Source organism: Gorilla gorilla, chromosome 10 (genome assembly GCF_029281585.2).
Source record: "Gorilla gorilla gorilla isolate KB3781 chromosome 10, NHGRI_mGorGor1-v2.1_pri, whole genome shotgun sequence".
Taxonomy (NCBI): Eukaryota; Metazoa; Chordata; class Mammalia; order Primates; family Hominidae; genus Gorilla; species Gorilla gorilla.
The window spans coordinates 135,358,135-135,383,246 of NC_073234.2; the positions used below are offsets into that span (position 1 = coordinate 135,358,135).

Here is a 25,112-nt window from a genome sequence, read left to right on the forward strand (position 1 = left end):
AACTTGTTTAAGCCCCTGTATTTTGGAGTCTGTTTGTTACAGTAGCTTATCTATGAAATAATAGAGCTGGGATTGCTGTGTTGGATCTGAAGGGCCTTATAGTTCCTGCCCAGGAGGTAGTCATTCAGAAACCCAGCAGGATTCAGGTTTGATACACTGAGGGAGGCTGAATTGCACACTTTTACCTGAGTTCCCATGAGGACTGGCAGCCTTTTGAAATCCCTGCCTTCCTTATTTCCATTAATATCCTTACAGTAATAGGAGACCATCTGTTTCTTGGCACCAAAAACTTCTAAAACAAACTCTCCCCTTACATCCTGCACTTCTCATTTAGATGCATCCTTTCTGTCTTCTCTGCTAAACAGTGAGCTCCAGGAAGAAAAGGATCATCATTTATCCTTCCATGCTGTGTCTTTAGAACCTAGTGTGGTGCCCAGCACACAGAAGGTATCCCAACAAATAGGGGATGGAGGGAGGGAGGGAAGGATGAGTGGATGGATGAATAAATGGAAAAAAAGAAAATAATAAAACTAGCTGTAGCTTATAGAAGGGAAGCCTTCATGGAACTTCTCTCTCCAGGCTCTGAATTCCTACTGTCCTGACTTTCTCTGTGTCACTGTCACGTATGACTGAGCCACATCCCCATTTTCACCTCCACTCTGGAGGCATACTTCAACAGAAGTGTTAGGTCACAGAGATATGTCTTTAGGACCTTTCTTTTTAGTGGCTCTACAATCTTACAACCCTCTTTCTAAGCATCTAGAGGCCTAATACTATAGACCTTTCCTTTATCATGCTCAAATAATTATTTTCCTCGGACCTACTTTGCTAGCCTGATTAGAAAACAGAGCCTGAGACAAGATTGAAGTGCTAACACTTTATTTAGGAGTTGAAAGCCTATAGAGGTGAGAATGAGGAAGAAAAGAGGAAAGAGGTGAGGTGAAATACAAATCAATGTGATGTGTTGGCCAGGCATGGTGGCTCATGCCTATAGTCCCAGAACTTTGGGAGGCTGAGGCCGAGGGATCACTTCAGGTCAGGAGTTTGAAACTAGCCTGACCAACATGGTAAAACCCTGTCTCTACTAATAACACAAAAATTAGGGGGGTGTGGTGGTATGTGCCTGTAATCCCAGCTACTCAGGAGTCTGAGGCAGGAAAAAAGCTTGAACCCGGGAGGCAGAGGTTGCAGTGAGCCAAGATTGCGCCACTGCACTCCAGCCTGGGAGACAGAGGTAGACTCTGTCTCAAAAAAAAAAAAAAAAAAAAAAAAAAAAAAAAAAAAAAGATGTGTTTCCAAAACTTTCCCTGTGAACTTTATAAAATTAATCAAGGGACCAGATGGAGTGGCTCACACCTATAATCCCAGCACTTTGGGAGGTCAAGACAGAATTGCTTGAGCCCAAGAGTTCAAAACCAGCCTGGGCAAATAGGGAGACTCCATCTCTACAACAAATAAAAAAATTAGTTGAGCATGGTGGCTCACACCTGTAGTCCCAGCTACTTGGGAAGCTGAGGTGGGAGGATCACTTGAGCCTGGGAGGTCAAGGCTGCAGTAAGCCATGATGGTGCACTACAGCCTGGGTAATGGAGGGGGACCCTGTTCCAAAAAAAAGATTTAATCAGGCCGGGCACAGTGGCTCACACCTGTAATCCCAAAACTTTCGGAGGCTGAGGTGGGTGGATCATGAGGTCAGGAGATTGAGACCATCCTGGCTAACATAGCGAAACCCCGTCTCTACTAAAAATACGAAAAAAAATTAGCTGGGCGTGGTGATGGGCACCTGTAGTCCCAGCTACGCGGGAGGCTGAGGCAGGAGAATGGCGTGAACCCGGGAGTCGGAGCTTGCAGTGAGCCGAGATTCCTCCACTGCACTCCAGCCTGGGCGACAGAGCGAGACTCCGTCTCAATTAAAAAAAAAAAAAAGATTTATTCAGGGAGAGAGAAGGAGAGATGAAAATAAACCAAGTTTGCAGCACGCTCAGCACTAATCATTAGGTAGCTTGGTCTCTGACCTGCTTCCTCATAGCTGTTTGTCTCCTATTGTCCTAGAATCGTATATACCCAGTTAAAAGATTATAGTTCCCGGCTGGGCACGGTGACTCATGCCTGTAATCCCAGCACTTTAGGAGGCCGAGGTGGGTGGATTACCTGAGGTCAGGATTTTGAGACCAGCCTGGCCAACGTGATGAAATTCCGTCTCTACTAAAAATAAAAAAATTAGCCAGGAGTGGTGGTGCACACCTGTAATCCCAGCTACTGGGAGGCTGAGGCAGGAGAATTACTTGAGCCCGGGAGGCAGAGGTTGCAATGAGCCAGGATCGTGCCACTGCACTCCAGCCTGGCCAACAGAGCGAGACTCTGTCTCAAAACAAACAAAAAAAATTATAGTTCCCCTTAACTGCTCTACAGGTAACAACTTGAACATGATGAAATGTTAAGTTTTCCCTTTGAGGTATTCTTTCAGGTCCTGCATACCAGTGAAGTTACTAACATCAGCTGTACTGAAGGACCCCATTGGAACTGAGTCACAAAAGAATTCAGTTTCCATGTCCTGATGATTTTATCCCCCTTACCCTGATCAATGACCCCAAATTCCATGATCCCCTTAAAAACCCCAGCCCAGAACTCCTTGAGGAGATGGATTTGACTGTCTCCTTTCATCTCCTTCCTTGGCTGCCCTGCAACCATTACACTCTTTCTCTGCTGCAAGCCCTACTGTCTCAGTGTAATTAGTATGTTACTGTACATCAGGCACATGAGCCTGTTGGTCGTATAATATTGCCGTACTGGCCACCAATCCCAATCCTGCACAGCAGGTTACTCACCAGCCTTGTTTGCTTGGTGCATAGTCTTTTCCAGAGAGACCACGAGGAGGAGCCACATCTAGGAACAGATCCTCACAAGTGAGAAAGGAGAAGGAATGTATTTGCTTAGCTCTCTCCTATCTTCCGTTTCTCAGTGGCCAAGATTCATCCCTGGGGAAACTAACTCCCCTATACTCTTTGGTTGTGTAACCTAGCACCTTGCAGCCATGCAGGCTGGCAAATTCCAATGGCGTGGCATTACATCCAGAAGTAGAGAGGTAATTCAGTGTGGATAGGGTGCTGACTAGTAGAGAAGAAAGAAGATAATCGAAGGAATCTGGGAAGAGTTCTTTCTTTTTTTCTATTTTTCTTTTTTTTTTTTTTGACAGAGTCTCGCCCTTGTTGGCCAGGCTGGAGTGCACTGGTGCGATCTCAGCTCACTGCAACCTCTGCCTCCCGGGTTCAAGTGATTCTCCTGCCTCAGCCTCCTGAGTTGCTGGGATTACAGGCATGCGCCACCATGCCCAGCTAATTTTGTATTTTCAGTAGAGACAGGGTTTCTCCATGTTGGTCAGGCTGGTCTCGAACTCCTGATCTCAGGTGATTTGCCCACCTCAGCCTCCCAAAGTGCTGGGATTACAGGCATAAGCCACTGCACCCAGGGAAGAATATTCTGAATTATCCAGGTGGGCCCAATCTAATCACATTAGTCCCTAAAATCAGAGAATCTTTCCCAGATGTGTTCAGAGACAGACATGACAACAGAAGGGCCAGAGTGATGCTTCATTGCTGGCTTTGCAGATGGAGAAGGGGCCACTAGCCAAGGGATGGGGGCAGCCTTTAGAAGCTGGAAAAGGCAAGGAAACGGATTCCCCACTAGAGCCTCCAAAAAGAAATACAGCCCTGGTGGCACCTTGATTTTAGTCCAGTGAAATCCATGTTGAACTTCTGGACTATAGAACTAGAAGAAAATTAATGTGCATTGTTTTAAGCCATTAAGTTATGGTAATTTGTTATAGCACCAAGAGGAAATTGATACACAGTCTCTACTGCTATAGCTAGTTCTAGGGCCACAATTGTAACCACTCAATGGGTTCATTTTACCCTCTGCCCAAATAGAGCCAATTTATCAATACAGGGGAACTGCAATAGAGAAAGAGTTTAATTCGCACAGAGCCAGCTGAATGAGAGACTAGAGTTTTATTACTCAAATCAATCTCTCCAAAGATTTGGAGGTTAAGACTTTTCAAGGATAGTTTGGTTGGCCAGGGAATGGATGCTACTGATTAGTTGGGGATGCAATCATAGGGGTGTGGAAAATGGTCCTTGTGCATGCTGAGTCCACTTCTGGGTGGGGCCGCATGACCCGTTGGCAGGTCTGGGTGGAACCGTTTGTTGCCAGAAATGCAAAAACCTGAAAAGACATCTCAAAAGGCCAATCTTAGGTTCACAATAGTGAGGTTATCTGCAGGAGTCATTGGGGAAGTGGCAAATCTTGTGACCTCTGGAATAATGGCCAGCAATCATTTACACCTAGATCTTAGCAGAATTCAGGCTCCCCTCATGCGCCTATTCTAGTGGTCTTTCATTAGCTTTACAAAGTGGTTTAGTTTGAGAGAAGGGCAATTGCCATGTAAACAATAAACTAAATGTCTCCCAAAGTTAGCTTGACCCAATCGCAGGAATGATTAAGGGCAGTTCGGAGGTTAAAGGCAAGATGGGGGTTGGTTAGATCAGATCTCTTTCACTGTCACAATTTTCTCACTGCTATAATTTTTGCAAAAGTGTTTCATAATTGAAATTTATCATCTCTGTCTTCCATGACCCAACTGGGGTTACCCAGACATTCATCCCCAAGGAGTATAGGTGTTTAGGAACCCTTGCGAGGTCACAGTTGTTGTAACTGCCCATTAACAGTCATCCCAAGCATGAAAATATCAAATGATATACTAGTGAATCTTCTGGGTTCCAGACATTTTGTCTCCTGCCCCTGTTGTGAAGCAGCTACCTTAATTCCCCAGAACAATCAGAAATGATTATCCCAGGCAGTGCAGTAACTCCCTTCTCTGCTTGTCACTTCAATAATACGAGGAACTCAAACTAAGTACTATATAGTCACAGCATCCAATTCAGTGGAATGCTTACTGTGTCCCCAGGCCTAAGAGTTCTTCCAGAAATTAGAAACTCTTATCCTACAGAGCCCAAGGTTACAGGGATGAGAAGCACAAAATCTGCAAGTGGGTCACTGGGTGCAATTGTGAGAAAGGTCAGCCCCTGTTTCCCAACCCCAATATACTAGCTAGAGAGGCATAGTATAGTATATTACTTGTTAGCTCAAGGAATAAGCCACATCCTTCAAGATAGCCCATAGCTGGGTGCATTGGCTCACGCCTGTAATCCCAACACGTTGGGAAGCCAAGGCAGGGAGATCACTTGAGGCCAGGAGTTTGAGACCAGGTTGGCCAATATGGTGAAACCCCGTCTTTACTAAAAATACAAAAATCAGCCAAGCTGTGTCAAAAAAAAAAGATAGCACCTATCCTGCAAGATATACTTCTCCAGCACATTAATTGGGCCTTCAACAGATGCTATTAAATGTAGATTTTATTATTATGCAGATACGGCGAGGCCAATATAGGAGGCAATTGACATTGAAAAGATAGTGTCTCACTAGGCCCAAGAGGAGGGGGCACACCAGGCCATACATGGCCACATGGCCACATAGGGGAAGCACCAGTGTCAGAGGCATTTGAACCAGAGTGACTCAATCTTTTTTTTTTTTTTTTTGAGACAGTCTCACTCTGTCACCCAGGCTGGAGTGCAGTGGCACAATCTCAGCTCATTGCAACCTCCGCCTCCCTGGGTTCAAGCAATTCTCCTGCCTCAGGCTCCCAAGTACCTGGGACTACAGGCGAGCACCACCACGCTCAGCTAATTTTTGTATTTTTAGTAGACACGGGGTTTCTCCATGTTGGTCAGGCTGGTCTCAAACTCCTGACCTCAGGTGATCTGCCCGCCTCGGCTTCCCAAAGTGCTGGGGTTACAGGCGTGAGCCACTGTGCCCCACCTGGGAATAGGACTTCTAAAAGGCAAATATGCCTGGAAGGCTGTGGTCCTGAGGCCATTTTTGCTGGCTATAAGCAGGGTCTCTGGAACCAAAGGGAGCACACAGCTCTCCTTAAAATTGAAGATGTTTATGCCCAAGATGAAACTGAATTCTGTTTGGGCAAGAGGTCTGCTTATTTATACAAAGCAAAGAATAACACAGTGACTCCTGGTGGCAAACCGAACCAAACCAGAGTAATCTGGGGAAAGGTAACTCAGACCTATGGAAACAGTGGCGTGGTTTGTGCCAAATTCCAAAGCAAACTTCCTGCTAAAGCCACTAGACATGGAATCCATGTGATGCTGTACCCTTCAAATATTTAAACTAATGAAAACTAAATAAATAAAAGTGGATTTGTGCTCTCGTAAAAAAAAAAAAATCAGAAACATACAGTTAATACAATAGGCCATCCCATTATTCTATCAGACCAGTTATTTCTGAGTGATAGGTACATGGTTAAGACTAGTGAAGCCCATGGCCACAGGCCCATTATCACATCACACCACACTTTCTTTGCTGTAAAAGGGGTCTCTTGGTTCCCAAGATTGTGTGTGATAGTGATATGGTTTGGCTGTGTTCCCACCCAAATCTCACCTTGAATTATAATAATCCCCAAGTGTCAAGGGTAGGGGCAGGTGGCAATAATTGAATCATGAGGGCAGTTTCCCCCACACTGTTCTCATGGTAGTAAGTCTCATGAGATATGATGGTTTTGTTTGTTTGTTTTTATTTTCATTTTTATTTTTTGAGACGGAGTTTTGCTCTTGTTGCCCAGGCTGGAGTGCAATGGCACAATCTCGGCTCACCACAACCTCTGCCTCCTGGGTTCAAGCAATTCTCCTGCCTCAGCCTCTCAAGTAGCTGGGATTAGAGGCATGTGCCACCAGGCCCGGCCGGCTAATTTTTTTTGTATTTTTTGTAGAGATGGGGTTTCTCCATATTGGTCAGGCTGGTCTCGAACTCCCGACTTCAGGTGATCCACCCGCTTCAGCCTCCCAAAGTGCTGGGATTCCAGGCATGAGCCACTGCACCCGGCCTTTTTTTTTTTTGAGACAGAGTCTTGGTCTATTGTCCAGTCTGGAGTGCAGTAGCAAGATCTCGGCTCACTGCAACCTCCACCTCCCAGGTTCAAGTGATTCTCCTGCCTCAGCCTCCTGAGTAGCTGGGATTACAGGCATGCGCCACCACGCCCAGCTAATTGTGTATTTTTAGTAGAGACAGGGTTTCTCCATGTTGGCCAGGCTAATCTGGAACTCCTGACCAGATGGTGATCCATCCACCTTGGCCTCCCAAAGTGCTGTAATTACAGGCATGAGCCACCACGCCTGGCTGATCTGATGGTTTTATAAATGGGAGTTCCCCTGCACATTTTCTCTGTTGCCTGCCACCATGTAAGACGTGACTTTGCTCCTCCTTTGCCTTCCATCATGATTGTGAGGCCTCCCCAGCCATGTGGAACTGTGAGTCCATTAAACCTCTTTCCTTTATAAATCACCCAATCTTGGGTATGTTTTTATTAGCAGCGTGAGAACAGACTAATACAGATAGTATGCCACTATATGACATCTGCAGTCCACCAGATGCTGGTGCTAGTAGAGACACTTGGAAAGGGCAGGCAAACCTGCTTAAAGGATACATTTAAAGCTTAAAAGGATAAATTTCTAATTCTCCAAGGAGAGGGGTCAGACAGATGTCCTGGACCTACCACCTGGTGGCCATGCTGATCTCTCTGAAGATTGGTACCATATTGATCCCTCCTGCCAGCAGCTGGATACTTAGCAACGGCAAACCTAGAGCATCCTTGGTGGGCCCATGTTGTTGGATCCACACATGGTCTCCATCCCTCCCATCATGGCCACTATGTTCATGGCCCCACACTGCAAGCTGTGAGGGCATCAGGCAGCCAGACGCATTGAAGATATAATGTCTTATTCTTTTTGTTTAACCAGCATATGGCCTTTTACATAGTGGTTACTCAATAAATATTTTTTAATTTGATTTATTTATTCAACATTTATTGAACTCCTACAATGTGATAGACAATGAGATAGGTTAAGAATACCAACTTGCTTTGGAGGCCAAGGCGGGTGGATTGCCTGAGCTCAGGAGTTCGAGACCAGCCTGGGCAACATGGTGAAACCCCGTCTCTAGTAAAATACAAAAAATTAGCCAGGTGTGGCAGCATGTGCCTGTAATCTCAGCTACTCGGGAGGCTGAGGCAGGACAATTGCTAGAACCCGGGAGGCAGAGGTTGCAGTGAGCCAAGATCATACCACTGTACTCCAGCCTGGGTGACAGAGTGAGACTCCGCCTCAAAAAAAAAAAAAAGAATATCAACTTGGCTTCCTCAGATAGTAATGCAAAACAAAATAAAACAAAACCAAAAAAAAAAAAAAAACCAACTAAAGTATCTGTCCTGTGTTGCAGGTTGGGGTCTCAGAACACAGACACTCAGAAGGAGTTTGGGGGGCAAGATGTTTAAAGAATGGAAAAAGGCAGAAGTCAGTCTGCAATGCAAGCCTAACAGAGTATTGGTCAACCCAGCAGGAAGCTCCTGGGCCAAGATAGCCATCTCTCTCTCTCTCTCTTTTTTTTTTTTTTAAACTTTTTTTGTTTTTCTGAGACAGGGTTTCACTCCGTTGCCCAAGCTGGCATGCAGTGGCACGATCACAGATCACTGCAGCCTTGAACTCTGGGGTTCAAGCAATCCTCCCACCTCAGCCTCTTGAGTAGCTAGGACTAAGGCGTGCACCTCCACACTCGGCTAATTTTTAAAATTTTTTGTAGTGACAGGATATCATTATGTTGCCCAGGCTGGTTCTGAACTCCTGGGCTCAAGCAATCTTCCCACCTTGGCCTCCCAAAGTGCTGGGATTACAGGCATGAGCCACTGCACACAGCCTAGCCATCTCTTTATATGCCCTCATCCTTCAGCCCAGATGCAGGCTGCCCTAGGAAGGGTCTGACCTTAAGTGAGGCTGACCCTAAAGGAGCTGCCAGCTGGAGGCCATCTCCTGACCACACTCCCCACAGCGGGGTGGCAAGTTCCTCCTTAAAGGATTTGAGTAGCCCATGTCTGCGTCTACCAGAGTCCACCTCTTGCTGTGCACAGATCCAGGTTTCCATACACTTTCAGGGACTAGCCCCTCCCTTCCATGGGTCCAGTGGGCCCTTCTTCCTTTTTTTTTTTTTTTTGAGACACAGTCTCCCTCTGTCACCTGGGCTGGAGTGCAGTAGCACAATCTCAGCTCACTGCAACCTCTGCCTCCCGGGTTCAAGCGATTCTCCTGCCTCAGCATCCTGAGTAGCTGAAACTATAGGTGTACGCCACCATGCCCGGCTAATTTTTGTGTTTTTAGTAGAGGTGAGGTTTCACCATGTTGGCCAGGCTGGTCTTAACTCCTGATCTCAAGTGATCCACCTGCCTCGGCCTCCCTAAGTGCTGGGATTACAGGCATGAGCCACCGCACCCAGCTATGGGCCCCTCTTCCTAAGGAAGAACTCAGAGAAAGAAGATTACTGGGATGAACCACAGCCTTTGCCACTGCGATCGGTCTCAAGGCTGCAATTCACACTCATCCTCCCTTTCCTCCACTACCCATTCTAGATGCCTCCCCAAGCCTCAGCTACTACCTTTGCTGGCTTTAGTGTCTTAGCTGGTGATATGATTCGGACTCTCATCTCTAGAGCTTAACATGCAGGACATTTTTTAGGGAGCATTCTAGGCATCAACATCTGTGGGGGAAGTGAAGGAAGCAGGATTGGACAGAAAGAGAAGTTGGGATATATCACAACTAGATTTCAGCTGATGCCACAGGGAGCTTTGAAGCTGTGCTCATCTATCAGAGCTGTCTCTGCTGGGACAAGAGGACCAGGCTTTGATTATCTCTGCATCAGCCTTTCCTTGAATACAGGCTGCCATGGGAGATTGAATGTGATGCTGGGTGTGATGCCTTTCTTCAGCCAAGGGCAATTTCCAGAAAGGGCTGACAGCTGAGACTGGCAACTGTGGCATCTGCCAGCAGCATTCCCAGAGGCTAGGGCAAAAGTCCTTCAGTCCTAAAGGGGAGATCGGAGTGGCGCCAACCACAATAAACCCCATCTGTGTCCACGACTCAATTCTTGTCTCTCTTTGCCTCTCCAGCTCCTCATCGGAGTTGTCCCTCACCAACTCCTCTTTCCAGACTTCTTTTTTATTGTGGTAAAATACACATAACATAAAATGTACCATCTTAATCATTTTTAAAAATGTATTTACTTTTTTTCTGAGATAAGGTCTTGCTCTGTCACCCAGGCTGGGGTGCAGTGACATGATCTTGGCTCACTGCAACCTCTGACTCCCAGGTTCAAGCGATTCTCCCACCTCAGCCTCCTGAGTAGCTGGAATTTCACCAAACGGGGTTTCACCATGTTGGCCAGGCTGGTCTTGAACTCCTGACCTCAAGTGATCCAACCGCCTTGGCCTCCCAAAGTGCTGGAATTACAGGCATGAGCCACAGCGCCTGGCCTTATTTACTTTTTTGAGACAGGGTCTCCCCCTATTGCCCAGGCTGGAGTGAAGTGGTATGATCACAGCTCCTTGCAGCTTCAATCACCCAGGCTCAAGCAATTCTCCCACTTCAGCCTCCCAAGTAGCTGGGACTACAGGCACAAGCCACCACGCCCAGGTAATTTTTGTATTTTTTGTAGAGACAGGATCTCACTATGTTGCTCAGGCTGGTCTTGAACTCCTGGGCTCAAGCAATCCTTCCACCTCGACCTCCCAAAGTGCTAGGATTGCAGGTGTGAGCCACCATGCCCAGCCCATCTTAACCATTTGTAAGTGTACGGTTCAGTGGTGTTATGTGAATTCACATTGCTTTGAAGCAAGTCTTCAGAGTGCTTTCATCTTGCAAATCTGAAACTCCACACCCATTAACAAGAATTCCCCGTTCTCCCTTCCCCCAGACTCCTGCAACCGCCATTCTACTTTCTGTCTCTATGATTTTGACCACTCTTCATACCTCGTGTAAGTGGAATCCTGCTATAGTAATATTTTTGAGAATGGCTTATTTCCTCTGCATAATGACATGAAGTTTCATCCACATTGTAGCTTGTTAAAATTTGCCTTATATTTAAGATGGAATATTTTATATATATATATATATATATATATATATATATATATATATATACGTATATATCTCCCCATTTTGTATATCCACTTATCCATCGAGGGACACTTGGGTCACTTCCATCTTTTGGCTACTGTGAATAATGCTGCTATGAACGTGAGTATATATCTCTTCCAGGTCATGCTTTCAACTCTTTTGGATATGCCTGTATCAACAATGTTTTTATCCAAGATGCGCTTATCTCTCATTGGCTTAATTTCTTTTAGGCCCAGATAGAGGTGAGGATGAACTGTCTACTGTCTCCATAGAGAGGCAAGTCTGATAAATCAGAACATTCTGGGTTAGGCGCAGTGGCTCACACCTGTAATCCCAGCAATTTGGGAGGCTGAGGCAAAAGGATCACTTAAGGCCAGGAGTCCAAAACCAGCCTGGACAACATAACAAGACTGTGTCTCTACAGAAAAAGCGAACACTGTGGTTGGGTCAGGTTGATGAATATAAAACCTGGTTCATAATTAATTTTGAGCAATCATATGCCATCCAATAATTTCTGTTTTTTCCACCAAAGAAAAAGAAACCACCCGTAAAGGAAATTTCCCACGTGCTGCGGGAACCTGCTTCACCTTTTGTTATCCCAACTCCCAAGGTTAGTTAATCACAAACAGGACTTTGAGAAACAGCCTTTATGATGAAAGAAAATAAGGCTAAGAGACAGGCTCATTAAATGAGACATTAGGCCGGGCACAGTGGCTCGCACCTGTAATCCCAGCACTTTGGGAGGCCAAGACTGGTGGATCGCTTCAGCCCAGAAGTTCAAGATGAGTCTGGGCAACACAGTGAAACCCCATCTCTACAAAAAAATACAAAACTTAGCTGGGCATTTTGGCATGAGCCTGTAGTCTCGGCTACTTGAAAGGCTGAAGTGGGAGGATTGCTTGAGCCCAGGAGGTTCAGGCTGCAGTGAGCTGAGATTGCACCACTGCACTCTAGCCTGGGCAACAGAGCAAGACCCTGTCTCAAAATAAATAGATAAATAAATAAATGCCAGGCTCGGTGGCTCATGCCTGTAATCCCAGCCCTGTGGGAGGCCGAGGCAGGCAGACCACGAGGTCAGGAGATCGAGACCATCATGGCCAACATGGTGAAACCCCATCTCTCCTAAAAATACAAAAATTAGCTGGGCGTGGTGGCACATGCCTGTAATCCCAGCTACTCAGGAGGCTGAGGCAAGAGAATTGCTCGAACCTGGGAGTCGGAGTTTGCAATGAGCCGAGATCGCGCCACTGCACTCCAGCCTGGTGACAGAGCGAGACTCCATCTCGAAAAAAAAACAAAGACATTAAAAGAGACAGACCAGCTCACTAAATCATACTGAAGCCAATGAGGGTATCTTTGGAGTGATGAGGGAAAAACAGGAGCTGGCAAGGGAGAGAAAAACGCTAGGTGGGGAGGTTGGGCAGAGTTAAGAACATTTTGCCAAGAATCTAATGGTACATCATTTTGTTGCCCAGTTGTAGACCTAGGCTAAGCAATGCCTTAGATTTTTTTCTTTTCTTTTTTTTTTTTTTTTTTTTTTTGAGACAGAGTCTTGCTCTGTCACCCAGGCTGGAATGCAGTGGCATGATCTCCGGTCACTGCAAGCTCCGCCTCCCGGGTTCAAGCGATTCTCCTGCCTCAATCTCCCAAGTAGCCAGGACTACAGGCCCACACCACCACACCTGGCTAAGTTTTGTATTTTTAGTGGGGATGGGGTTTTACCATGTTGGCCAGGCTGGTTTCGAACTCCTAACCTCAAGTGATCCACTCGCCTTGGCCTCCCAAAGTGTTGGGATTACAGGCGTGAGCCACTGCACCCAGCCATCGTCAGATTTCAAACAGCAAAAAAATGAAAAGTGTGCTCCTTATGAATTTTAAAAAAATAACTCAGGCTTCTGGTCTAGGATCTATAAATTTGGAAGAACACATACACTTCAGGGTTTATTTCTTCTGTTTTTGTTAAGGTTAAACCTAATCGGCATGACTCAAGCCAAAAGTTGAAAGAGGTGTCAGGTCTTTTGAGCTTTACTTCACTGCAGGTAGCCAGCTGGAATGGGAAAGTGATCAAAGTAAACTTAAAACCTTAGAATTCATTTCCTTAAGGAAATTCTTAACTCGGAAATTCACCCACACAGAGCTATGTGCGAGTGGATAATTGATACTGAATATATTAATGGCAAAATCGTATTCATGCTTCCTAAAATAGCAGAATTGTACCATGGGTAGTTGGGAAGAAGGCTAAAAAATAAATAACAGAAAGATCTTCATACCACAAAAGACTCATTTTTTTTAGAGACAGGGTGTCACTCTGTCATCTAGGCTAGGATGCAGTAATGCAATCCTCCTGCCTCAGCCTCCTGAGTAGCTGGGTCTACAGGCGCATGGCAGTTCTCCCGGATAATTGTTTTTTACCTTTTTTTTTTTTTTTTGAGATGAGGAGTCTAATTATGTTGCCCAGGATCGTCTCAAACTCCTGGCCTCAGGTGATCCTCCTGCCTCAGCCTCCCAAATAGCTGGGATTACAGCAGTGAACCACCAGCTTTTTTAGCCAGCCAGCTAAAAAACAAATTTATTTTGTGAGACAGGGTCTCACTTTGCTGCCCAGGCTGGAGTGCAGTGGCACGAACACAGCTCACTGCCGGCTCAACCTCCTGAGCTCAAGCAGTCCTCCCACCTCAGTCCCCAAAGTAGCTGGAACTACAGGTACATACCAGCATGCCTGGCTAATTTTTTCTATTTTTTTGTAGAGACAGAGTTTTGCCATGTTGCTGAGGCTGGTAAAAGACTAATTTTTAACCAGCATTTGTAATGATACTAGATGATTATGCAGGACCTGTCAAGAATGTGTTCTGAAAAGATCAGTCAACCCTAAAGGTTACATTGTTAGGTTTCAATTTTTAGTGAGCTGTAGGATACCAACTTTGGTAAAATTATCTTCTTGGGATATCCATTTTTGTGAGAGCAATTGTATGTGCCGCTGTACCTGTTCTCAGTTTCGTATTATGGTTCTATACCTTAGATGATTTGCCTGAGGTTCATTTCAGTAAGAAAAAGAAATTGGCAAATAATAATAGAACACAAACAAGAAAACCCAGTACATCTCTGACTTTCTCCACAGTTCTCCCTTTCAACATTGGCCTAACCATCGACAAACTTAAAACATTCCCTTTAGCAAAAGTGAGATCATCTGTCATTTTCAAAAGAAGATATTCCAATAAACAAATGAAATACCAAAAGCAAGAAAAAAAAACGCCAGGTTGAAAAATTTAGGTTTCTCAGTTTCTGATCTTGTAAAAGCTTCCTGGCTTACTGAGACAGTTGCTGCTGATTTGACAGCCTACTCAAACAATTTCCTCATTGAATTTTTCTGCTCTTTCTCCTTTGATTCCTGTATTTGCAACCACCCAAAAGTGGGTACCAGTCATGGAGAACTTCAGGAGAAAAGTGAACAAAAAGCAAGTGAGGTTGGCAGCCCAGGCCCATACAAGTAATGTACTCTTCACTCTTCTCCAGGTAGCTTCAAAATAGAAAAGCTTCCCCTCGCACCTGTAGCCCCAGCTACTCGGAAGCTGAGGTGGGATGATCGCTTGAGCCTGGGAGGTTGAGGCTGCAGTGAGCTGTGATCTCACCACTGTACTACTACAGGCTGGGTGACAGCATGAGACCCTGTCTCAAAAACAAACAAACAAACAAAAAGCTCCTTCCTTCCTTAGGAAATTGTCAAAGGTCGGTTTCCTATAGTAACAGTTTGTGGTCACACCAAATTTGGAACCTGTATTACACAAGAGTCTAATGAGATTCCACAACCTAGCTTGAGTCCTGCAGACTTAATCTTAGCCTTTGAGTCAAATTCCATTCGTATAAAAAGAAAAGTAATTTTTATCATGGAAGTTGCAGCTGTCTTTGATATAAAATTGTATCCTTCACTTTTCACTTTCAAAACTTCCTCTCACTGAAACAAAGTATCCAGATTTATTTTTAGACATCTCAAAGAAGCCCAGTTACCGTAATAACCTAAGTGTTAAATTAAAGGCAAGAACTTTCTGTAAATATTGTTACTACAGGTTGACGTAAATTACCAATATAGCAGATAAGCTTAAGTCATCACAGATTCAATTCTGCTTTTATGGTTAATTATAATAGAATGATAAGCTTCTTTGTGTATCATTTATTCAAATCTGGACGTTCATCAGAACCACACCCAAACCATCCTATTTAAACCACATTCTAGCCTACCACCCCAATTTTTAAAAGCAGCCCAGAGCCTGTAAAGTCGGTAAATAATTCTAGTGTCTGGACTGGGCTTAGTGGCTCATGCCTGTAATCCCAGCACTCTGGGATGCCAAGGTAGGTGGATCGCTTGAACCCAGTAGTTCAAGACCAGCCTGGGCAACATGGTGAAACCTGGTCTCTACAAAAAATACAAAAATTAGCCAGGCGTGGTGGTGGGCACCTGTAGTCCTAGCTTCTTAGGAGGCTGAAGTGGGAGGATCACCTGAGCCCGGGAGGTCAAGGCTGTGGTGAACCATGATTGTGCCACTGCACTCCAGCCTGAATGACAGAGTGAGACCCTGCCTCAAAAATAAATAAAATAAAATAAATAATAATTCTAGTGTCTGGCAACCAGCATTTCAGAGAATGTTCTTTGATATTTAATAAAATCCTTCAGTGCAATTAAAGAGTAATTGAGGCTGGGCACGGTGACTCACACCTGTAATCCTAGCACTTTGGGAGGCTGAAGCGGGTGGATCACTGGAGGTCAGGAGTTCGAGACCTGCCTGGCCAACATGGTGAAACCCTGTCTCTACTAAAAATACAAAAAATTAGCTGCAAATTGCTTGAACCCAGGAGGTGGAGGTTGCAGTGAGCCGAGCTTGGGCCACTGCATTCCAGTTTGGGCGACAGAGCAAGGCTTCATCTCAAAAAAAAAAAAGAAAAGAGTAATTGATCACCACCTTCTATAAAATAACAGAGTATGTTATTACTTCTCTCAGGTTAGATAATCCTATTCACTCACATTTTCTTTGTAAGTTCCATTTAGCAATTTTTAGCCATATTTTGTGAGTCTCTGAACCATTGGCTGGTTTTGGTGTCATGTATTAACACATAATTAGAAAGTAACAAAATAAATGGCGACTAGTCCAGCTCCCTGCTTCGGTTCCCCTGGGCCAAGCCTGATTTTGCTCCAGTAGAAACAGTCAGTGCCTGTCCCAGGCTTTGATCAGCTTCATTCATTCAGTCGGTGCCTGTCCCAGGCTTTGATCAGCTTCATTTCATGTTATTATTTCTGCCCCCCAAGCCCTGAAATATCTTATATAGTGGTTATCACCCATGCCTGATCCCCTAATTTAGCCCCAGAATTTCCCCAGTCTCATCCAAACTCCTGAAAATGGCATAAAATTCTCTTTCTGTCATTGGCCTATAATTTCTTTTCTTTTTCTTTCTTTCTTTTTTTTTTTTTTTGAGACGGAGTCTCCCTCTGTCTCCCAGGCTGGAGTGCAGTGGCAAGATCTCAGCTCACTACAACCTCTGCCTGCTGGGTTCAAGTGATTCTCCTGCCTCAGCCTCCCGAGTAGTTGGGATTACAGGCATGCACCACCACGCCTGGCTAATTTTTGTATTTTTAGTAGAGATGGGATTTCACCATGTTGGCCAGGCTGGTCTTGAACTCCTGACCTCAGGTGATCCGCCCTCCTTGGCCTCCCAAAGTGCTGGGATTACAGGCATGAGCCACCGTGCTCACTCTTGGCCCAGAATTATTAAAAGGGACAATAGAGAAAACAACAGACAAAGTGACAACAAACAGGCCTCGTATGACCTAAAAGTTTTGTCCCTTTTGGCCTCTCTCAGTCAATTAAATTCTACAACTTAAGAGCTTTGCTTTGGATGTTGACAATAAATTTCTAGGAAGGTTAAAACATATGATATGTAATCCACAGCCGTTATCAGTAATGACTGCATTGACGTCAATAAATTTCTCATATTGACATCATAAATGTCTTTATTGACATCATAAATTTCTCAAACAGTAACTCTACTGGGTTGTGGGAAGCCCGGATCTTAGGGTACTACCTGGGGTTGGGGGTGATTTGTCTCACCATAGTAGAAAATCTGGAGGGTGTAGCGTGCTTGGAAGCAGGGGAAGAGGCACCAAAAGAAGAGGTGAGAAGACAACCAAAATAAATCTTTTGTAATGTTTTTTTTTTTTTTTGAGACAGAGTCTCACTCTGTCACCCAGGCTGGAGTGCAGTGACATGATCTCGGCTCACGGCAACCTCTGCCTCCCAGGTTCAAGCGATTCTCCTGCCTCAGCCTCCCAAGTAGCTGGACTACAGGTGCCCGCCACACACCCAGCTAATTTTTGTATTTTCAGTAGAGATGGGGTTTTGCTGTGTTGGTCAGGCTGGTCTCGAACTCCTAACCTCAGGTGATCCACCTGTCTCGGCCTCCCAAAGTGTTGGGATTACAGGCATGAGCCACCATGCCCAGATGAATCCTTCACAATTTTATTTATACTTTGAGAATAAGAGTTATGCAAGCTGGGGCCGGGTGCAGTGGCTTATGCCTATAAATCCCAGCAATTTGGGAGGCCAAGGCAGGAGAACTGCTTGAGTCCTGCAGTGAGCCTGCAGGAGGCTGCAGTGAGCCACGTTTGTGCCACTGCACTTCAGCCTGGGCAACAGAGTGAGACCCTGTCTAAAAGAAGAAAAAAAGTTGTGCAAGCTGGGCATAGTGGTGTGCCCATAGTCTCAGCTACTTGGGAGCCTGAGGTAGGAGGACTGCTTGAGCCCAGGAGTTTGAGGCCACCCTGGGCTACATGATGAGACCCTGTCGTTCCCCCACCACACACACACACACACACACACACACACACACACACACACAGAGAATTATGCAGATTTCAACAGAAAAGAAGCTTGCCTATGTGCTCTATGAGGTCAGACTTTGCCTATTAAGAGATTTCATAAGGTAATAATACCTTGGAGAATTTGTCATCAATAACAAGATTCAACATTTATATAGTAGTTGTTATGTGCCTGGCCATGGTCTGAAAGTCTTAGAAATCTGATTTTGGGGCCAGGCATGGTGGCTCACGCTTGTAATCCCAGCACTTCGGGAGGCTGAGGAAGGCGGATCATGAGGTCAGGAGTTCGAGACCAGCCTAGCCAACATAGTGAAACCCCGTCTCTATGAAAATACAAAAAAATTAGCCGGGTGTGATGGCAGGCACCTGTAATCCCAGCTACTCGGGAGGCTGAGGCAGGAGAATTGCTTGAACCCGGGAGGTGGAGGTTGCAGTGTGCCACTGCACTCCAGCCTGGGCAACAGAGTGAGACTCCATCTCAAAAAAAAAAAAAAAAAATGAAATCTGATTTGCTAGCACATGCCTGTGGTCCCAGCCACTCGGGAGGCTGAGGTGGGAGGATCACTTAAGTCCAGGAGGCAGAAGCTGTAGTGAGATATGATCGCATCACTGCAGTCCAGCCTGAGGGACAGAGTGAGACCCTGTCTCAAAAGAGAAAGAAATAAAAAGTAGAATGACCATATGATCTGGCTATTCTACTTCTGAGTATAAAACCAATAGAAAGCAGGACTCAAGAGATATCTGAACACCCACGTTCATAGCTGTATTGTTCACACTAGTCAAAACGTAGAAGCGGCCGGGCGGGTGGCTCATGCCTGTAATCCCAGCACTTTGGGAGCTCAAGGCGGGCGGATCACGAGGTCAGGAGATCGAGACCATCCTGGCTAACACTGTGAAACCCCCCTCTCTACTAAAAATACAAAAAAATTAGCCAGGCATGGTGGTGGGTGCCTGTAGTCCCAGCTACTCGGGAGGCTGAGGCAGGAGAATGGCGTGAACCCATGAGGTGGAGCTTGCAGTGAGCCAATATTGCGCCACTGCACTCCAGCCTGGGTGACAGAGCGAGACTCCATCTCAAAAAAAAAAAAAAAAAAAAGAAGTAGAAGCAACCCAAGTGTTCATCAACAGACAAACTGATAAACAAACTACGATATACACATACAATGGAATACTATTTAGTCTTAAAAAGGAAGGAAATTCTGACATATGCTGCAATATGGTTGAACCTCTAGGACATTATGCTAATTGAAATAAGCCAGTCACAAAAGGGCAAATACTGTATAATTCCACTTATATTTGAAGTACCTAGACTCAAATTCCTAGAGACAGAAAGTAGAATGGTGGTTGTCAGGGCTGGAGGGAAAAGGAAAAGGGGAGTTATTGTTTAATGGGGACAGAATTTCAGGTTTCTTCTTTTTTTTTTTTTTTTTTTTGAGATGGAGTTTCACTCTTGTTGCCCAGGCTGAAGTGCAATGGAATGATCTCAGCTCATTGTAACCTCCGCCTCCTGGGTTCAGGTGATTCTCCTGCCTCAGACTCCCGAGTAGCTGAGACTACAGGCACACACCACCACGCCCGGCTAATTTTTGTATTTTTAGTAGAAACAGGGTTTCACCACGTTGGCCAGGCTGGTCACGAACTCCTGACCTCAGATGATCCGACCGCCTCAGCTTCCCAAAGTGCTGGGATTACAGGCGTGAGTCACCGCGCCCGGCCAGAATTTCAGTTTTGCAATATGAAAAGAGTTCTGTGTATGAATTTTGGTGACGGTAGCACAACAATATGAATATCCCTAACTAATGAACTACACTTAAAAATGTTTAAGATGGGGCCAGGTGTGGTGGCTCATGCCTGTAATCCCAACACTTTGGGAGGCTGAGCAGGTGGATCACTTGAGTTCAGGAGTTCAAGACCAAGCCTGGCCAACATGGTGAAACACCATCACTGCCAAAAATACAAAAATTAGCTGGGCATGGTGGCACATGCCTATAGTCCCAGCTACTGGGAAGACTGAGGCAGGAGAATTGCTTGAACCTGGGAGGCAGAGGCTTCAGTGAGTCGAGATTGTGCCACTGCACTCCAGCCTCGGTGACAGAATGAGACTTCATCTCAAAAACAAAAACAGGGGCTGGGCACAGTGGCTCATGCCTGTAATCCCAGCACTTAGGGAGGCCGAGGCAGGCAGATCACGAGGTCAGGAGTTCGAGACCAGCCTGATCAACATGGTGAAACCCTGTCTCTACTAAAAACACAAAAACATTAGCCGGGTGTGGTGGCACGCACCTGTAATCCCAGCTACTCAGGAGGCTGAGGCAGGAGAACTGCTTGAACCCAGGAGGCGGAGGTTGTAGTGAGCCGAGATCACGCCATTGCACTCCAGCCTGAGCAACAGAGTGAGACTCCGTCTCAAAAAAAAAAAAAAAAGGAATGAAGGAAGGGAGGAAAGGAGAGAGAGAGGGAGGGAGGGAGGGAGGGAGGGAGGGAAGGGAAGGGGAAAAAAGGCCAGAAGGAAGGAAGGGAAAGAAAGAAGGGGGAAAAAAAAAAGGCCAGGCGCGGTGGCTCACACCTGTAATTCCAGCACTTTGGGAGTTCGAGGCAGGCAGATCATGAGGTCAGGAGTTCAAAACCAGCCTGGCCAACATGGTGAAACCCCGTCTCTACCAAAAATACAAAAAAATTAGCTGGACATAGTGGTGCGTGCCTGTAATCCCAGCTACTCGGGAGGCTGAGGCAGGAGAATCACTGAACCTGGGAGGCAGAGGTTGCAGTGAGCTGAGATCAGGCCAATGCACTCCAGTCTGGGCGACAGAGCAAGACTCCGTCTCAGAAAAAAAAAAAAAAAGCTTCTCTATGTTGACTTATGCCTTTTGTTTTTTGTTTTTAAACCTGAGCTGTTTTCACAAGGCCAATACATCGGCTCCTATATTTGCCCTCATATTGTAGTGCAACCGGTTTGTCCTGTTGAATTTCATCCAGTATGAGACTCCCTATTTTTTTTTTTTTTTGAGGAGGAGTTTATTCTGTCACCCAGGCTGGAGTGCAGTGGCGCGATCTCAGCTCACTGCAACCTCTGCCTCCCGGGTTCAAGTGATTCTCCTTCCTCAGTCTCCCAAGCACCAGGGACTAGGGACTACAGGCGTGCGCCACCACACTCAGCTGATTTTTGTATTTTTAGTAGAGATGGGGTTTCACCATATTGGCCAGGCTGGTGTCGAACTCCTGACCTCGTAATCCACCCGCCTCGGCCTCCCAAAGTCCTGGGATTACAGGCGTCAGCCACCACGCCCTGCCTGAGACTCCCTATTATATGGTGTCATTGTATCAGCTATACCATAGAAATGTGCAACACGGAACACAGCATCTCAAAAATACAAACAACATTGTTACTACTTGCCAATTAAGAGAACAGACTTTCAATCAAGTTTCATGGCTGATAAACAAAGCAATTGGATATTGGGTTGACATTAACTTTGACAATTTTAACATACTTGTTTTTTTTAGATCTGCAAGAAATAAATCTACCAGCTGGGTGCAGTTGAACAAAATCATTACAGGATTAGCAGTTTTCTGACCCACTTACTAAAAAGAAGCTGAATCACTGAATAGAGACCCCAGGGAAATGCAGATTTATACCTTTGATGTATTTCTTGATTTTTCTTAAATTAAATTCTATAATCAGTTTTTGAGTCTTTGCCATCTTTCTTTTAATTGGGTGATTTCATATGTCTTCTTGAATATAAGCCTTTTCAAAGTTTTGATTTTCTGTAAATGCAAATGCATAATAAAACATGCATATAGCTTTGTTCTATGCAATTATTTTCTAAACCCATCAGGAAGGCCTGCTTCTTTCCATAATCCCTTCCTTTATTAGATAGGGAGTGGGTGGGAGAAGTTGGCTGTCAGGAAGAGGAGTCCCATGCACTTTGATGTAGATGGGAGTTGAGGAAAATGGGGAAATGGTCACTTGATCCACAGGCACAGAACCCTGTTCAGTTCCCTGTCCCACCGCCAGATCTACCCCAATGGTTTTCCAAACACGGGACGATCTTCCTCCTCCTGTCAAGTGTTCTCATTTCTTCTCCTGCATCAATTGTAGTTTTCTCTAGGATGCTTTCTGCTGGATGAGGAAGAACTTTGCATTTTCAATCCCACTGATACATTTGTCATCAACTCACCCTTTTTTTGTTTGTTTTGTTTTGTTTTGTTGAGACAGGGTCTCATTCTGTCACCCAGGCAGGAGTGCAGTGGTGCAATCTCTGCTCACTGCAGCCTCAACCTCCTGGGCTCAAATGATCTTCCCACCTCAGCTTCTCAAAGCACTGGGATTACAGGCATGAGCCACCGCGTCTGTCTGAACAACTTGCTCTTATTATTGCTGTGTATATTGATTTCACGCTTGCCTTTTTTTCCCTATATAGGTGAGAGGTCCTTGGCCATAGCCAAATCAAAGGGCCTAATTATCTGATTCTTGCTATTTTTCCAGTTTTCCTGTTTCTGGCAAGACACCATCATTCTGTTTGTTGTCCACATTGGTAACCTCAGAGGCATCTCTGAACCCTCCTTTTTCTTCATTCTCACTCTCTAATAGCTGATCAGACTCCAAATTTAGCAATTATTTCTCTTGTTTATAACATCTCTGACCTCTGTTTTCCATTCCATCAGAACTTCCATATAGATTCTTCCAGCAGTATTGTAATTGTTCTCCCCAACTCCTGACTCTCACCTTGAATCTATCTTTCACACCAGTGCCAGGTTAGTCTTCCTGAAGTACAGATTTATTCAGATTTCCTCACAGTTTCAACATGTCCAGTGGCTCCCCATTGTATCTAGCACTGTCTCCCTTCTCTGAATTTTTTATTATTTATTTATTTATTTTGAGAAAGGGTCTCACTCTGTCTTCCAGGCTGGATTGCAGTGACACGATCTCAGCTCATGGCAACCTCCACCTCCCAGGCTCAAGCATTCCTCCCATCTCAGCCTCCTGTATAGCTGAGCTTACAGGCACATGCCACACGCCCAACTAACTTTTGTATTTTTGGTAGAGACAGGGTTTCACAGGCCGGGCGTGGCGGCTTACGCCTGTAATCCCAGCACTTCGGAAGGCCAAGGCAGGTGGATCACTTGAGGTCAGGAGTTCAAGACCAACCTGGCCAACATGGTGAAACTCCGTCTCTGCTAAAAATACAAAAATTAGCTGGGCATAGTGGCATGCACCTGTAATCCCAGCTACTAAGGAGGTTGAGGCAAGAGAATGGCTTGAACTTGGGAAGTAGAGTTTGAAGTGAGCCAAGATTGCACCACTGCACTCCAGCCTGGGTGACAGAGTGAGACTCTCTCAAAAAATAAATAAAGAGATAAATAAATAAATAAGACATGGGATGTCGCCCTCTTGCCCACGCTGGTCTTGAACTCCTGGGCTCAAGCAATCCTCCTGCCTCAGCCTCCCAAAGTGCTGGGATTACAAGCACGAACCATTGCACCCAGTCCTGTTTATGTTTTTTTTCTTCTTCTTTCTTTTTGAGACAGGGTCTCATTCTGGAGTGCAGTGGCGTGATCTCGACTCACTGCAGCCTTTGCCTCCAGGGCTCAAGCGATCCTCCTGCCTCAGCCTCCAAGTAGCTGGGACTACAGGTGTGCACACCATGGCCAACTAATTCTGGTTTATGTTTTCTATTGTTTATTAAGTTATAAACATTTTGAGGGTAAGGATCACAGCGTATACATATTTGTTTCCCCCACATAATCTCCAACTTATCACATAATAGCCTCTATGCGATAAATGTTTTGTATGAGTATAGAGGTTAACACAAACCATGTGGACCATATTAATATGTAACAAATCTGGCATTCTGAGATCAAGAGTTTTTGTTGGTTTTTTGTCTTTAACATCTTATTGAGTAAACTCTGACTGTGTCTTAGCAATGTACTAAGTGCTTTAGACACATTATTCATTCATTATAAAAATGTATCAAGTTCCTACAAGCCTGGAAAACATGGTGAACCCCATCTCTACTAAAAATACAAAAATTAGCTGGGTGTGATGGCGCCTGTCTCTAGTACCAGCTACTCAAGAGGCTGAGGTGGGAGCATTGCTTGAGCCTGGTAGGCAGAGGTTGCAGCGAAAAATGATTGTGTCACTGCACTCCAGCCTAGATGGCAGAGTAAGACTCTATCTCGAAAAAAAAAGTATCAAGTTCCTATCATATGTTAGAAACTGTGCTGGGCCTTAAGACCCACTAGTGACAAAATTATTTACTTACATAGTGCACAGAAAGGTTAACTAACTTTCCTAGGGTTATTTTGGCTAGTAACTGAGGGAGCCTTGACTTGAAACCAGAGCTTACTCTAGAAACCATGTTCTTAACCACTATATTAAATTTCCTGTGGTGTGAATTATGGACATGCCTTGGTGAGGCCATGTCCATTTTTTTTTTTTTTTTTTTTGAGACGCAGTCTCGCTCTGTCACCCAGGCTGGAGTGCAGTGGCATGGTCTTGGCTCACTGCAACCTCCACCTCCTGGATTCAAACAATTCTCCTGCCTCAGCCTCCCGAGTAGCTGGGACTACAGGAGCCTGCCACCATGCCCGGCTAATATTTTGTATTTTCAGTAGAGACAGGGTTTCACCGTGTTAGAGAGGATGATCTCAATCTCCTGACCTCGTGATCCGCCTGCCTCGGCCTCCCAAAGTGAGCCACCGTGCTCAGCCCACACTCTTACACAAACACTGATGGAATACTCCTTGAGGATGAGAATCACGTTTTCTAAATTTTTTTTTTTTTTTTTTTGAGATGGAAACTCACTCTGTCACCCAGGCAGGAATGCAGTGGTGTGATCTTGGCTCACTGCAACCTCCACCTCCCAGGCTCAAGTGATTCTCCTGCCTCAGCCTCCTGAATAGCTGGGACTACAGTCATGAGCCACCACGCTTGGCTAATTTTTGTATTTTTTGTAAAGACGAGTTTCACCATGTTGACCAGGCTGGTCTCAAACTCCTGACCCCAAGTGATCTGCCTGCCTTGGCCTCCCAAAGTGCTGAGATACAGGCATGAGCCACCATGCCTGACATGTTTTCTAAAATTTTCTAAAATCCTGAAATTCTCATATAATGAGATAATAATACCAAACGCACACCAACCATCAATTGTGTCTCAATAAATACTGGCCAACTGCCTTGGTAACTAT

The 25,112-nt window shown here is 45.2% G+C and overlaps 1 long non-coding RNA gene and 1 pseudogene across 1 annotated transcript in view; both read left to right on the plus strand.

Annotated features, from left to right (window-relative positions):
* The window catches only part of LOC129525887 (uncharacterized), a 35,572-nt gene extending 13,963 nt beyond the window's left edge, over nucleotides 1–21,609 (plus strand). Inside the window, exon 2 of the long non-coding RNA XR_008670427.1 lies at nucleotides 21,430–21,609. This is a non-coding gene — a long non-coding RNA (uncharacterized lncRNA). The remainder of the gene's footprint in view (nucleotides 1–21,429) is intronic.
* Nucleotides 5,903–6,236, plus strand: LOC101141226 (large ribosomal subunit protein eL33-like; annotated as a pseudogene).
* Nucleotides 21,610–25,112: the final 3,503 nt, after the last annotated feature.